Here is a 15,488-nt window from a genome sequence, read left to right as displayed (position 1 = left end):
AAGTGATTATGTCAGAACAATGGAAATAACATGGTAATGACATCAAAACAGTGAGAATAACAATAACACCCTCCCCTCATCACTGTCATCTGTGTCTTCAGCTGTTTCTTAGAAGAAAAGATTTTACTAAGACATTCCTTGCTCAGTATTTTTGCTTTTATTTCCTGCTGTAGCTATCCAGTTATCTACATACATATAATACAAGAATACAAGGTGAAATGTATAGAAAAAAAAATAAAATGTCTTTTACTTTCTTTTTCCAGTGGGCTTTATTACAGAGTACATAAAATTTGAGCAATGCAGAAAATCAAGTACATTGGAGAGAATTAATGATCAAGAGATTGTTTATTACAAATTAAATTTGCTGTACAAAGATAATGGATTTTTACCGTTATGAGCTCCCAATCTTTTAATAATCTTTAGTGTAATGAATATGAGCTCATATTCTTAAAAATTCCTTTTCCCCCTTACTAATTTAATCAACGTTTTAAAATGTTCAGATGTCCCAATCACCTAGGGCTGTATTATTGGCATGGTACTTACTTTAAACAGCTTCTCTAAATGATTGAAGAAAACAATTTATACAAGTGTTACCTTTAGTAAGAACAGAAAAGCAAGCATAGCTTCTTTGCCTCATTAAGGCCAAGTTTTGTTCTTCAAGTTTTATAAATAGAATGTATATCATTCAGTTGAACAGTCTCTGTCATGTACATGTGAGCTCTAATGCAAATGTTAGGAGAGAAGGGAGAACTTTATGCATGGGTTATTTATAAAAGCAACAGATATTTAATAAGGCATATGTTAGATCAAGGAAGAAGTAAAAATTTTTATTGGTTTATCATGTTTCTATTACATGGCTACGTGTGGTAGTTCCAAAACCTGGTTTTGCTTAATGAGTGTGCCTATGTGTGCGAGCGATGTGATGAGGCCTGGGTTATATGAGATCTGGGGACTTCAAGGGTACATGCAGCCTTCTTTGTCTTTGGCAATATGAGATAATGTTGATAGATGCACTGAAAAATACTTTAAGATATCTGCTAGCAAGACCACTTTTTAAATTCAAGCTTGTTTAAATATAGGCAATGAAGCAGTCTTCTCAAGGAATCAGACGGGAACGTTTCAGAAGTCTGACTCTTATAGATGTATACATGACCATACGGAGCTATTTGTTTAAATAAGTTGAATATTAAGAATAAAATAATGAAGGAAGAATTATGACAGAGTAAAAATTTTAAATACCGTCTGGCATACCTTTGCCAATTCTTATGTTTTAGGTCTAAGGGCATTTTGCTCATACTGGACTACTGCTGTTTTTGAATAAAACATTCACTCCACAGTATGCAGTCCTTTGAAGAGATAAAGTCATTCAGCACTTTCCAGAATCAGATCTATTTTCAGGAAGAAAGTTGTTCAATATCCGTGTACAGGAAAGTTTATTTTCCTGTATAATTAATCCCCTGAGCTCTGAGGTACCGAGCTGATTTTATTTCTGAGAGGGTAACCCCCATACTCTCTCGCTTTGGGCTTTTCTTTCCTGGAAAACATATATTGAAAATGTTTCTTTTAAAAATGTATACAAACCACATAAAATTTCAGGCTATGTGAGGTTTTATATTGAGGATTTTCCTGGGTTTGACTGGGATAGAGTTAATTTTCTTCTTAGTAGCTGGTACAATGTTGTGTTTTGGATCCAAAATGCAATAAAAATACAGTTACAAGGTTTTTGCTACGACTTCAGATTCAGTGGGATGATTCTATTATTAGCAGCCATGGGATTAGCTCTTAGAAAACCAAAAAGAACTTTCCTTTTATAGGACATGAACAATATGCAAATATGGCAGCCTCCCTGTATCTAAGCAGGGACTGATATATTGGAAAAGCTACATTTGCCCCTCAGGCTGTTAAAGCAACAAGCCAGTAAACCTTTTACAATTCTCTTACTAAATAAAGCAATTTTCAAGGAAATGGGAGCCTAAGTTTTCCAACTGGTTTAATTTTAATTACCATAATTGTTTTAGGAATCCATCATCATTCATCCTGTTCCATCAGCATTCCACCATAGCACATTGAGCTACCCATCATATTCCTTCCTGCTCATGCTCTCTTCCTTCATTCCAAGATAAGCAGAAGCCACAAATGAGAAGTGAGACAAGCTGAGCCAATGTCTAAGATGTTAAACAGAAGTTGTTTAATGAGCCAGCAAAACCTATGACTCTACAGGATGATTGGACCCTTGGGAAACTTGCAAACATATGAAGGGTTAATATTTAAATAGACTACAGAATTTCAGTGTGTATAACATAATATTTTATATAACAAGGCAGATTTGCAGGCTCTGATCCTTTGCAGTTTCATCACATTTGTCTGCCAAGTAAGTTGTCATCCTTATTTCACCATCAATTATTAATTTGCATTTTATTTTACTTTTTCCAAATTGCTAAAATTACATTTGTCTATTTGCTGAAATAATAAATTCTAGATTAAAATGTATTTAATTCACAGACTATTTTGTTCTCAGGTTAAAAGAAAAAATAAAACAAAAATTCTGCTAAGTAATATTTTTTTCAAGCACTATTTTGTGCCAGGGAATGGTGAGGTTGTCATGAGTTTCAGAGATTGCCAGCAAATGCCTGTACAGTCTGACTGCACTATGACATCTGCAATTCAAAATGGTTGAGTCTGGTACCCACATTAATACCTTACTGTGTACCTGTGAGAGCTTTCTTGGTTTGTTGACTTATCTACCTGATCATGGGACTGCTATAGACTATGGAAAAGTGTGTGTTCCTGAGCATGTATTTCTATGGCCATTCATGGCATATTTTTGTTGAGGATGGGGAAGAGAGAAGATTGAAAGAAGAGCTTTATGAAACAGAGGAAATTGCAACAGATGTACAGATACATTGCATATGCCTGAACAGACTGAAAAAAAAAAAATTAGATGTTTATATATTTTGATTGAATATAGAGAGCAGGGAAGAGTTTAAGGGTTTTTTAGGGTTATTTTCTTCACCTGTACTTTTCATTGTTATGAAACCTTTCAAATATTTTAATTTTGTTACAAAATACTACTAAATTAGATATAATTAAATGATTGGATTAAAAAGCTATAACTAACATTGTGTGAAATATAGCAGGAAATAGAGCATCAATAGAATCAGTCCTAGATGGGTAAAATCAATTTATACATGACATTAAAATATACACAACTCCCAACTAAAGCCATACAAGTAGGGTTTTGTTTTTGTTTTTCACAAGATGAACAATTAGGGTTGTTTTTTTTTTACTGTTACCAAGTGATCTACTGTACATACAGATCATTTACAGTTATCAGATTTAATATAGGAATTGAAATTTGGAATTGAAATGTGGACTAGGCAAAAGCTCAAGTTTGGTACTCATCTCTCTAAGACAGCTTCATGTATACAGGCTGGAAAATCACAAAAGTCTGTGTCTTAGAGCACACAGCTACAACACAGCTGTCTCACAGAAAGGCTAGAAAACTTCTGTCTGTCTGTGGGAATCAGTTGTTGCCATCTCTTGAAACCATAATAACAATCATCCAATGGTGAGGACTGCGCTGTGTTGCAGATGTCTCAGCTGTCTTCATTAGAGGTTGGAATTGCATCTCAGGAAAGCCTTGGAATAACCACAATGCAGAACAAGAAAACTGTCTCCCCCCACCTCCCCTTCTTGTCTCTCACAGATCACTGCATACAATGCAAATTGTTTCTATCTGCCCTTCTCTCAATCAGCTACAGATTACTGTAAAAACTGGAACTGTATTTGCAGATCTACGTTGGAAAAAATGTCTGCCTCTAGATTATTGTTGTGTTGCTTGTTGGTTTTGGCTTGTTGAGGTTTTTCCTTTTCTGAGTGTGGATGCATGTCTCTTGAAGTTGCAACTTTTGTCAAGGCCAAATTTGAATTAACCTCCTTCATTTCAGAAGCAGTCCACTTTTAATTTCAGAGTAAGAGTATTCACTCCAGATAGATAATCCATGCAGCAACAAAATGTTTTGAAAGTATAAGAAAGACAGTGAAAATAAACTTTCTGTAGCTATTGTTTTTACCAGAAAATGTGCTCTTTAATAAAAAAATTTGCTGTCATGTGGTTTCACCCTTACATAACAAATTTGTGAGCAAGGACCCCATGCCAGGCAGACATAGCCGTAAAAGCTGTGTCTAAACTCGTCTGCATTGTGTTTTCCGGCTTGGTTCCACTGTTCATCCAGGCATCCTGCACAGCACTGAATACTGTGAATGCATTTAATTACAATCTGACATGTGTATTCCTGAGAAACAAAAGGCTGTGAACTGAGGGTGATGATTAACTGTTCTACCAGATAATTGCTTAAACTACTACTTATATTATGCTGCATTATCTCTTTTGAACAAAGTGATTATTGGCCCTTTGTGTAGCGATTATACAATGTAAGTGCAATCTTGCTGTTTTAAATGTTGGAGTTTATGTTTAATGTACTTATATTTGTAATGAGGGGTGCAACTTCAGATTTTCCAAGGATTATTCTCACAACTAAAAAAAAAAAAGAAAAAAACACACCACAATTTCTCACATTGGTCCAAGATTTAAACTTCTTTAAGGTACTTAATGTCACTGAAAAGGGTGACATCCTCTGTTTCTGAGATCCGTTGGTAGGCAAATACTGTAAAGTCCAGGAAAATTCTAGTAAAACAGGTAAAATTTCCATCTCGGCAACAAAGATGGAGGAGAAGGTACAGAAAGCAAATGGTTTTAAGAATACTGGGGTGGGGGGAGAGGGGGGAGAGGTAGAAAATTGCTAAAAGAAAAACAGCAACAGCTTTGGGTCTTCAAAGTAATTGACGTATAATTGCAATTGATGAGGGCATTGAGCCCACCCTCCCCTCTACAGTCAGTTTGCAGGTGACAGCAAGTTAGGTGGGATTGTTGATCTGATGTAATAAGGCTCTGCAGAGGGTTTTGGGGAGGCTGGATTGATGGGCTGAGGACAGTTGTATGAGGTTCAACAAGATAAAGGGCAGATCCTGTGCTTGGAGCAACCACCTGAACCACTACAGGCTTGGAACAGAGAGGCTGGAAAGCTGCCCAGAGGAAAAGGACATGGGGGTGCTGGTCAGCATTGGCTGAACATGAGCCAAGAGAGTGCCCAGGCAGCCAAAAAGGCCAATGACATTCTGGGCTGTTTCAGCAGTAATGTGGCCAGCAGGATCAGGGCAGGGATTGTCCCCTGTACTCTGCACTGGTGTGGCTGCACCTCAAATCCTAGGTTCAGTTCTGGGCCCTTCAGGACAAGAGATGTGAAGGTGTCCAGAGAAGGGCAGCAAAGCTGGGGAAGAGTCTAGAGCACAAGTCCTATGAGGAGCAGCAGAGTGAACTTGGGTTGTTTAACCCAGAGAAAAAGAGGCTAAGGGGGACATTATTGCTCTCTATAACTACCAGAAACAAGGTTGTAGCTAGCTGGGGATCAGCCTCTTCTCCCAAGTAACAAAAAGGGAAAAGAGGAAATGGCTTCAAGTTGCACCAGGGCGGGAGGTTAGGTTGGATGTTAGGAAAAGTTTCTTTACCAAAAGGGTGGTCAAGTACTGGAACAAGCTACCCAGAGAAGTAATACAATCACCATCTGTAGAGGTATTAAAAGATGTGTAGATGTGGCACTTGGAGACATCGTTCAGTGGTGAAGTGGGCAGTTCTGGATTAATGGTTGAACTCAACAATATTAAAGGTCTTTTCCAATATGAACAATTCTGTAAGTCAATGAAAAGATTGAAATATACTATCTTTTTTTCCCATGTATAATTTTTTTGAAATAAAAAAAACTTACTTAAAGAAGGACCTGCACCTTTACACACTATGGAAGTGAAAAGGCCTTTTCATTTTAGACATCACCATTGTATAAAATAAACTTCAAATTACTTACAATAAGCAAAGATACAAAAAAAAAACCAAAAAAAAAAACAAACAAAAAACAAAAAAAAAAACAACAAAACCAACCCAGAAAAAACCCACATAGAAAGCAGAACTGAGCAACAGTGACCAGTTTCTATAAAGTATAGGATTTTCTACATTTGCTAGAAGAAAGCAAGGTACTGTTTTTATAAGTTCATAAACACATAAGAAAGGAGATCATCCTAGAGCTATGAGGACTGTAGTTTTAGGATGCCTCTTAATGTGCAGAGTAGCCTTGGTCTCCAATTTATTTTCTTTTGGAAATAGATTAGTGCTTACTTTTCTGAGAACACCCATTCCTATCATATCCACCTAGTTTCTATATGCTCTGAGATCACTAAGATTTTATGGAAGCTGTGACAAGTGAAAAATTACACTGCTGCTAAAAACTGTGTGCAAAAAGACATAATTTTTAGGGCATTTAGAAGGCTTTTTACATGCCGTAAGAGAGCCCCAGGACCCTCTTGATCATGAAAGGCTAATTGTGTTCCTTATCAGAGAAAACAGAAAGGGTGGGAATCATCATGGAGACTCAGTTAAATGATGATAATATCCCTGCCCACAGCAAGCAAGGAGAGAGACAGCCAAAGTGGCATTTTTTTGTATGTATAGCAGCATTCCAGGAAACTAGAAACATTTCTCAGTATTTAACCACAACGCTTTGAAGTAGAATGACACTGAGTTCTGGGAAGCCAGGCACTATTTCATATTTGAGAAAAATGTCCTTAGTCATTTGCTGTCCCCCTTTGTTCCAGATGTTCCCAGATGACTGGCAACCAATATGAATGCTTATGAAACTAAATTGTCAACATAAAAGAGGTCCCTTGGAAAAATATGCAATGATGAGACACAATATATTATCCCTATGCAATCAAGGCCAGTGTTAAAAGACATCTCTAAACTTTTCCATCTTGTACCGTTCTCCACTCTTACCTTCTTTAACCTGAAAACTCATTTGATGCATGCCAGGTTTCCATCAGTGTACGCAGTCCTAACCTTTCCTGTTTTCTTCCATATTTTGTGACAGACAGTATTTTAAGTGGAGTTCCACACCATCTAAACTATAACTGTTGTACAAATGCACGCATTTAGCAATTCCCTTCTCTGTTCGTTGCATTGTTTCTGCCAAAGGAAAACTTAACTTCCCTTCTCCTCCACTATACCTGATTCAGATACTCCCCAGGTTATCGTAATCCCTACAGACCAAAAGGATCCTTACTGTGTCCTGATTAGCACAAAATGGGTACTACATGCTCTGAGAAAACAGACACTGTGTACTGTGCTCTAAGGACACATTATTATATATTGCAATAGAAAGTCAAAGGCTGAAGGCATTGTTTCACAATCAAGCTACCTTTTTGATCCCATGGGTGGCATGATTACTCAGCTACACGCTGGCAGAAAAATCAACCACTACTCATTAATTTTATTACACTTATCTATTATATTTTTCTATAGATGAGGTGCGTAAATCATACTTGACTGTGCTATATCCTGCCTTGTAGTTTACCATTGAGATACCTATTAATATTTGTTAACACATTAAACAGCAGTAATGAGTACTTCTAGAAAATACACAGTAAAAGGAAGGAAGATCAGCAAAAGGATTAGAAGTTAGAAGGTAAAAAAAAAAGCAGAAAAGAGAGTAATGACTGCAGATATAATGAACTGTCCATGACCTTACACTCTCCAGTTTTTAGATTCTTTTGAGCCTTCGAATTGTGTTACACTCTGTGCTGTTTTTTGTTCTATAGAGAAAATCCAGACATCCATCAGTTGTGTGCAGTTATCACTATTGAATCTGTATAAAGCCAATCTGAATCAATTTTACTCACATTCAAATATTTATTTCTCAAAATAGAGACATATATTCTTACAGGAATTAAAGCCTCTGGCTTCCCTGAGAGATTTTTTGTCTTTATCATGTCTTCTTGAATGTTCCATCCACATCCAAACTCCCAAAGAGCTTTGAAATTATGATAATCTAGAAGAATTAACCTCACATTACTCTCATTACTCTCCAGTTGATTTTTATCTTCTTTGAGAACACCTTTCCAAAAGGTAACTTCAGCTGAATTTAAAAATCTTTGTTGAACATTTTCCTTGTTCATCATTATGCATTGATGGTTACTATTCTGGCATCAATCAAATCTTAAAAAAAAGAATATATATATATATATATATATATATATATATATATATATATATATATTATTTATGAGCATAACTCTTGGAACAACATACAAGGAATATTCAGGGAAAAGACAGGCTTATACATTGTCCTTCAGTCTGTTTTTCCTTAAATAATTAAGTCTTTGGCTGTGATGATTCCAAGGTAAATCTTTAAAACAAATTCAGTGAAACCAAGGTGGGAACACCCAGGATAGTTTGCCAAGAGCCTGAAAACTGTTACGTAAAGTGTCATGTCTTCTTGCAAGGCTAGATTAGATGTAGAAGGAATTCACAATAAAATGAAAAGGTCTTGAAGGAAGATGTGAAGATAGAACTTGACTGATTTTGCTTTCCTAGAGGAGAGATTAGCTTCCAAAAGATTTGACAATAATGGTGGTGATGGTGGCTGAATATTTGCTCATAACAGATGCTTAATAGAGGAGAAATTGAGAAGAGACAAAACTACTTAAAAAATGGTCTGGGTAAGTAAGACTCCTAAACATTTAGATTCAAAGAACATGATGTGCTGCACTGACACAAGTACCTCAGTCACCAGCATGAGCCAACTACTGCAAAAATATAAAAGCTTTCATTTCTTTATGATCTTTGTAAATCACGTAAAGGAGCTTATTTTTCCAATTAGACATGTAAGCATAGATATATTAACAAAAAAACTTCTAATAATTTTGCTTTCTCTGAACTTTATTAAGATTTTTAAGATTATGGGTAGATGTTGATAATTTTTTTAAATTCAAATACCTACCAAGGCAGAAAACAATAATTCTAATTTTCAAGGAAATAGTGGTTCTCTTTATCAAAGGTAGATTATCTTCCTTTATAAGAGCATGAAAAGAACATTTATCTCATGGGTCCAACATATGTAACATTAGATAAATAGTAGCGACTGAAGACATTATGACAGGTATCTGTTCTTCCTCCCATCCTACTGCTTTAAAGTGAAAGTGATGAAAGAGACATTATGCACCAAAATATGAAGAGCAAATATTAGTTACAGAATGTTTTGGGTTGGAAGGAACCTTAAAGATCCTCTAGTTTATATCTTCCTGCAACAGGCAGGGACACCTTTCACTAGACCAGATAGTTCAGAGTTCCATCCAGTGTGGCCTTGAGCATTTCAAGGGATGGGGATTCTGCAGCCTTTCTGCACAACCTATTGTAGTGCTTCATCACTCTCCAAGTAAAGACTTTCTTGCTAACATCTAACCTAAACTTGCCCTCTTTCAGTTTTAATCCATTGTTCCTTGTCCTGTAATTATCTGCCTGTATCAAAAAGCCCCTCTCACTCAATTTTCATTAGTCCTCTACAAGTACTGTAAGACCATAATGAGGTCTCCCCAAAGCTTTCTCTTTTCCATGCTGAACAAACCCAGTTGTTCTCTCAACCTATTACTGTAGAAGATATGCTCCAGCCCACTGATCATCTTTGTAGCCCACCTCTGGACCTCCTCCAACAGGTCCATGTGTTTCTTGACATGGAGTCCTTTCTTGAACTCCAGAGTTGTATGCAGTGCTCCACATAGATTCTCACAAGGGCAGAGTAGAGAGACAGGATCACCTCCCTCAACCTGCTGGATGCTCTTCTTTTGATACAGCCCAGGATGTGTTTTTGGCCTCCTGAGCTGTGAGCTCGTGGTGGCTCATGTCAGGTTCTTAATTCACAAAAATCCCCAAATCTTCTGGACAGGGCACCCTCAATAACTTCTTCTCCCAGCCTCTACTCATATCTGAGATTGCTCTGACCCAGGTGCAGCACCTTGCACTTGGACTTGTCAAACTTCATAAGGTCCATGAGGGCCACTTCTCAGGTTTGTCCAGATCCCTCTGCATGGCGTCTTGTCTTTTCTTTTGCGTTACCTGCACTCCTTAGCCTTGTGTTATCTGTAAACTTGGTGAGGGTGTTCTCGATCCCACTGCGAGTGTCGTTGAAGATATTGATGAGCTCTGGTCTCAAGACAGAGTCCTGAGGGACACCACTTGTCACAGGCCTCCACCTAGATGTAGAGCCTTTGACCACAGCTGTTCATCTATGACCATCCAGCTAATTTCTTATCCGCTGGCTAGTCCATCCATTAAATCCATAACTCTCAAATTTGAAGATAAGGATATCATGTGGGACCACATTGAAGGCCTTGCAGAAGTCTAGATACATGACATCTGTTGGTCTTCCTTTATCTACTGTCAGTATCTGACTAAGAGATTAATGCCATAATCTGGGTAGGTCCACATCAAAGCATGTGTCTGTAAGGCCTTTCTCTGGATTTCTTGTTAGGTCCTTGTAGTTCTACAATCAAACTAATCTTTCATTCATTGTGGGGATTGTGCATGTTTATGTATATGCTTCCAACATTTCAGAAATCATGAGGATTAGGTTTCTAGCCATCAGAATGGTTGGAAGCATGAAGGAAACAATGTTTTATGTTTTGGGCCTGAGAGTGTGACTTCTGGAGTGCTGAAGTGTTCATAGCCTGACGGATAGTACTGGAGAAACACATGGAGTGAAGGAAGCATAACCTGCTAGAGTCTTGTCCATACTGTGTATTGGTGCACATTATCCACAAAAACTGTACCCTGGTATTAATTAATTCAGACACCACAATTTCACATGGGCCATGGTTCTACCAGGGAGAAACATTTAGAATTGATACGTGCAGGCAAACACAGAACCAGTACTTACCATAGAATCACAGAATCATAGAATATGTTGAGTTGGGAGGGACCCATCAGGTTAATCAAGACCAACTCCTGGTCCTATCCAGGGCACCCCAAAAATCACATCATGTTCCTGAGAGTGTTGTCCAAATGCATATTTGAGTTTGGCTGGGTACTGTGACCGCTTCCCCAGGGAGCCTGTTTCAGTGCACAAAAACCCTCTGGGTGAAAACCAGTTTCCTGGTTATCTAACTTAAACCTCCCTATCTCAGATTCATGTATTTTCTTTAAATCCTGCCAATAGTTATGAGACTGAAGAGATCAGTACCTGTTACTCCAATTCCCCTGATGAGCTTGAGCTCTCTTCTTCACACTCTCATATGTATCTAAATTCATGCAGACAGTCTGAATTCATGTAGACAGTATGCCCATTTCTCAAAAACTGTTTCTCACCAGCATTTTAAGCTGACCTTAAAAACAGGCTTGGAAATTGGACATCTGATAAAATGGAGAGCTATTTGAATATTCTGTAAGATTTTGCTGCTAAATATGAGAGAAATATAAGTCAGAACCCTTAGTGACAGCAATACAATTTTAATGCCAAAGGGAGCAACTTTTAAAGTAAGACAGTTATCTACTCCCTCCACTCCACTCCATGGAGTTTGAGATGGCAAAGAAAAGTTATTCACCAGAAGCAATTTCTTTTTCATCAAAAATTTGGAAACTAGAAAAAGTTATTAATTTGATTCTTCTAGCATTCTATAGGAAAATTTGGAAATTTATGAGAAAAGGAAGCAAAAGCTATTTTTCTTTTTCTTAAAAATAACCTAACCTCTAGTATTTCTACTTTTTCATTAAAACCTCAGCATTTGAAATTTTAAGTATTTTTATATTTTATATTTTGTATTGCAGCTATGCAAAAATATTTTAAAAATTTGTGTTGATATTTAAGATTTTTCAAAAATGGTTTGACTTACTGTAATAGATGTGGATATGTTTATTTCGAAAACTACTGTGAGCTATGATAAAATCTCAATAAAATCAGTGTTTTATATTACAGAAATTTAGCCAGTGGTTCTGTGAAGAAAAAGTGGTTCTGTGTTTTGACTAGAGAAAATCCATTGACTATTTCCTTACTAATAATGAAGATGGCAAAGATTTTTCAGTGGGTCTAAGGAGAGCTGCTAAACAAAATCTATCCAAAGAGTTAAATTGTCCTATTCCCCCTCAGTTTAAGGTCTCCCTATCGAGAATAGCTTCTAGACCTGAAACCAACTGAACCATGCTGAAACACTGTCAGAGGGCTCTCAGTGGGCCAGGCCAAAATGATGCCAGGAAATATACTGGCCATTCAACACTGTTGGGGATCACAGGCTGGGAAGTGGGCCTTTGCTGATTCATTTGCTTGTATAAGCATGTAGGAATATTTTCAAATGGTGGGATAAAGTCACAGGGATTAGTCCTCCTGAAAAGATCCAGTCCTGCAAGAGCTTCAAGAATGTTAAAAGGAGTATGAAGAACACACAGGCTCACTGAAATGCTTTTAATTTTTAATAATGAATCATTGAAAATAGACTGGGTCACAAAGAGAAAGTATGCAAAAGTTAAAACAAAGTAAAATGTGATAGAAGGCCAAAAAGGATGGAAAATGATGCAGATGGATAACACGTATGTGTTACAAAGTTTCCATTGCAGTCTTCTGACAGACAGTATACATAAAACATTCTTGTCCCAAGTGAAAAAGTGAAATTCAGGATATCCTTATTTGATGTTTTTTCAGTATATCTAGCTATAAAAACATCAAATGAAGTTAATGTTTCATTTGATGTTTTTAACATTACAGAAATCATTGAGAAATGCTACATCAAGCTTTATTCATTTTATTACTTTATTAATTTATAAAGGGCCCATCTCATGGCAGAATCTGTGAGAAAAAGAGCCAAAGTGAGGTCAATGCCTAAAGACACCACAGGAAAAGGAAAAAAAAAAAAAAAAAAGCTGTCTAAAAGTTGACTTCTAAACAAGGAGATTTTTCAGAAAAAATGGAAGAGCAAAACTGAATATTGTTCAGTGATTCATATGAAGAAACTTGAATTACATCTTTAAAGTATCCAGACAGTGTTTTTGTCATTCTCTAAATAAAAAGAATTTCCTGAAATGTGCAGGAGCTTAAGTAGAAGAACATTGGGTAAAAAAAAAACCCAAACAACCAAAACCAGCTGCTCATTCCCACTCTTTTTGAGGAAGATACACGATTGTCCAAGAAAAGCATGAAAATATGAGATTTCCAAAAATAAGTACCTTTATACTCTTATACATCCACATATACACACACACATGCTCACTGTGCACAGAAGCACACATCAAGATAAACAATGCTAAAGGACCCAATGACACAGAGATGTCAAGCACTCAAAAATGTTGAAACTCAAAGAGAAACTGTGACCTTTTATCAGTCTGAAGTTGTGTACTTGTTCATTGTGACATGATTTTTGATTAAGGGTTCTGGAGAATGTTTTGTTTTTCTATTCTTCCTGTCTTACCACTCTGTTCCATGTCCATTACAGGTCCAGAAATGCTTTGTTTGAGAGGTCCTGTGTTACAGCTTCTTATCTGGGTAGTGAAGGACTCTGCCATGCATGTGCCCATGTACCTGGACAAGTGCAGGAGGGACAGGCAGGCAGACAAGGCGTGCTGGTAAGGACAGAAGCACAACCACAGCACTGTGAAATGTGCGTAGGTTCAGGATTAAGTGAACACCATCAGCAGCAGTAAAGGCTCCCTAGTCGGGAGATGACAATTGCACAAATGATGTAACAATGTCAGAACTGGGGGGAAAAGAGTTCTTTTACAGAAGGCTTGAAATTTGCTTAGGCAAAAATGTCTGCGAGACTTCTGTTTGGCTGACTTAATTTATGTATATATAGTTATATATTTATTGGTTCATACATTTCTACACAATACAGTGCTGAAAGTATTTTCATATACAACTAGATGCTTTCAGACATCAGATGAAGAAAAATTCCTCACTTCTTAAATTCCACAATTCTTAAATGTCAGCGTGATCATAAAAGCATTAAAGGAGGGATTATACTAAAATGTCTTTACAAGCACATCTGAAAAACAGCAATACTGATGTAATCTAACACTTAAATTTATAGTTATACACTTAAAAACAGCCAAGTACAAGCTGGTTCATCTGACATTTTTGTCAGAACAGTGTGATTGTTAAAAACATCATTTTAAGATATTTCTACATTTGACAGTTTTACTCTTAATCATGGTCTTAAAAACATCAAATGAGGGATAATTCTTCATTTGCAGATATTAAAAATTGCTATAAGCATAAAAATGACATTTAAGGATGAGTCTCTTTCGACCTTTTTTTTTAATATCTGTGCTCTTTTCCCCCTTCTTTAGAACATAGCAAAAATATTCTTTTAATGAAACTTCAAAGTTCTTAAATTCCCAAGTAAATTCCTATGTGCACCACCATTTCAAAAAGGCCACTTATTTTGTATGTCTCATCCAAGGTCCATGATGAAAAAATGTTAGAGAAATGCCTGTCAAACTGAACTCCCATCCCTGAGAATTAAATATCACTAGCAGGTTTCAATGAGAACTTCAAAAAACCCAATATTGTTGAAGTCATTTGAAAATTGGGAAAATCTTCATTTTAGGCATGAACCACAGGGACAGGGATCCAGCTCTTTTTGTAAGGGGGAAAGATTGAATACCTTTTGTTAGAACTATTTCTTAGTTTATACTAATTTCTATAAAGGAAAGAAAACCCAGACAGGTAATGAACCTCCATCCTGGCATGGTGCTGCCCAGTTACAAGAGTCAAAATTACGTTTTAATACCTTATCTGCTGACATCTGTGCTCAGAGCAGGTCTTCACCTTTCTGCAACCTTCTAAGTAGACATCCATTAAAAGGCAGGAAGGAAGATCAGAAGGACAATCTCAGCTGAACTCTGGCCACCAGGAGAGAGCCAGTGCCATAATGTGCCATACAACCCCGGGCCCAGCAAGCTGACATTTGTGGCAAAAGGTAAATTGACAGTTTGTGTGTTAAGGAAATGTCTCAGTCTGACCATTCTCTGGCTTTCACCCTCCCAGTACCAGGGACCTTCACTGCTGGGGCCGAAGCCCCTTCACAGTGACAGCTCAGTGAGCTGGACAAATGCCCTGCTTGACACCCTACACACCCCACTCTCATGCACTCAGACCAGGCTTCCATACTGGTTCTACCTCAGGTTTCCCATGGCAGAGTCTCAGATGTCCAAGTTCCATAAAAGCAATTTATTCATTCAACTCAGAAACAGTTTTAGCTGATGCATCCACTGACTCCCAACAAAGGATTTTATGCCCTTATAGTCTGTGCAAGTATTGCTCTTCCTCCTGAGTCCTCCACTCCTGCTGTATCTCCCAGTGTCGATCACCTGGCTGGCACCACAGGTCTTCCTGCCCATTGTTAACCAAAGGGTTGTCAGTTCATTGCCTCTTGTCTTGGGATTCTACCCAGACCACATTCTGCATCCCAATCTGCATCTTGCAGACTGAGTGATGTGCACCAGATGTATTCCTCAGCATGTGCTTACAGCACAAACTGTAAATAGAGTCAAATAGAGGCTCTTCCTGAAAAATGCAAATGTTTGATATATTTCTTATATATGTGCAGCCACTCTTAAGCAA

The sequence above is a fragment of the Pseudopodoces humilis genome, chromosome 1 (genome assembly GCF_049639895.1).
Source record: "Pseudopodoces humilis isolate 2021_Gansu_Grassland_sample_001 chromosome 1, ASM4963989v1, whole genome shotgun sequence".
In the NCBI taxonomy this organism is placed as follows: domain Eukaryota; kingdom Metazoa; phylum Chordata; class Aves; order Passeriformes; family Paridae; genus Pseudopodoces; species Pseudopodoces humilis.
This window is presented reverse-complemented; position numbering follows the sequence as displayed.